This window comes from Eretmochelys imbricata, chromosome 14 (assembly GCF_965152235.1).
Source record: "Eretmochelys imbricata isolate rEreImb1 chromosome 14, rEreImb1.hap1, whole genome shotgun sequence".
NCBI lineage: Eukaryota > Metazoa > Chordata > Testudines > Cheloniidae > Eretmochelys > Eretmochelys imbricata.
The window spans coordinates 31419643-31421580 of NC_135585.1; positions in this window are offsets into that span (position 1 = coordinate 31419643).

Here is a 1938-nt window from a genome sequence, read left to right on the forward strand (position 1 = left end):
CACTGTACAATTTGCAATCTACAAGTCGAAGCATGAAGGGGCATACAAATATTTAACATATCTGGCACAAAAATACCTTGCAATGCCCGCTACAACAGTGCCATGAAAATGCCTGTTCTCACTTTCAGGTGACATTGTAAATAAGAAGTGGGCAGCATTCAGCAATTGGCTGAACAAGAAGTAGGACTTAGTGGACTTGTAGGCTCTAAAGTTTTACATTGTTTTGTTTTTAAGTGCAGTTATGTAACAAAATATTCTACGTTTATAAGTTGCATTTTGACAATAAAGAGATTGCACTCCAGTACTTGAAAGGAATTGAAAAATACTATTTCTTTTGTTTATCTTTGTTACAGTGCAAATATTTGTAATAATAATAATAATAATAAAAATAATATAAAGTGAGCACTGTACACTTTGAATTCTGTGTTGTAATTTAAATCAATATATTTTAAAACATAGAAAACATCCAATTTATGATAAATTTAAATTGGTATTCTATTATTGTTTAACAGTGCAATTAAAACTGCCATTAATTGTGACTAATTTTTTTAATTTAGTTAATTTGTTTTGCATTAATTGCTTGAGTTAACTACAATTGAGAGCCCTAATTTAAAACAAAATCATAATACATACTCTAGAGCCCAGTCTCAATTAACAAGGTACTCTCCTATCTAATTAAGTATTGCTCACCCAAAAATCCTTGCAGCAATTTACAGCCAGGTTGACTGTGATCCTTCGTTCCTGAGGCAAACATGCTGCCAGTCTGCTTCCACACAGATATATCAGGACAATCCATTGTCCTTATTCCTAAAGAAGACACCCTCCTACTGGTTGTTTTTTCCTGTATTTTCCTTTCTTGTAGATTTCAAAATCTCTTAAACAGCATCTGGCTCACTATGCAAATAGGCCTATAGTGTGAGCACACAATATAGAATACCCAAATATCTGGATAGAGATGTGTATCTGTTACTCCCCCAGTGGAAGGAACATTTCCAATTTAGGTCATGCCCAGATATATCCCAACAATTCATTGTCTTTACTTGTAAACAGGACCCCTGCCTGCTCTTTATTCCTTTCTGTAAAATTTTGCTCTTGAAGATTTCTTTTGATGAGCATTTGGCAGAGTAGGCAAACAGGCTCCATTGTGAAACATACAATACCCAAAGCACCCATGACCAGACAGAGAAATAAGTATCTGTAACCTCTTGTTTGAAAGGAATATTCTTGAGCTAAATCACCTCCTAGTGACCCACCCTAATCCCAAATCCTTAAGAACACAATTTTCAGAAGAGACATATAACTACTTAAACAGTGTCTGGACATATATTTTGCAATGATTATGGCAACCAATGGGCTCTTGGTAGAGACCTCACATGCCACCCTTCGGTTAACTACAATTCCTATATCTGACCCAGAGGATCTCTGCAAAACCCTCTGCACCCCCTGTGCCCTCTGCCTGTTGGCACCAAGAGGTCCCTGGTTTACACCCCTATCCAGCTTTGCAAGGGTGCAGAGTATGAAAGACACATCTTTAACCAGGTCATCCACCTTTTATGACATTGGCAGACCAAGTGCCAGCTCTGACCAATGCAGTAGGCATTAGCTAAGCACTGACAAACTCATAGCTGGAAACAAACCAGCTCACATGTACATTAGTTTTGTTCAAAATACATATTAGTCTTATATGAATGTATTTAATACTTAGACTCTATGAAATGCTTATAAATTGCAGCATGCATTAATCTCCCTTGTAATACTTGTGTTCCATGCTATAAGGAAATATGTCAGTTTTGCTTTATAACTTTGAAAATGTTTGCTCTGAACGTGTAAACCCAAGCATGGGAACTTCCCTCCTCCCCTCCCCCCTTCCCCCCGCCCCTTTAAGGAGACCTAGCAAGATTAAATTTGACATTAAGAAACATCACAATACAAAGGATT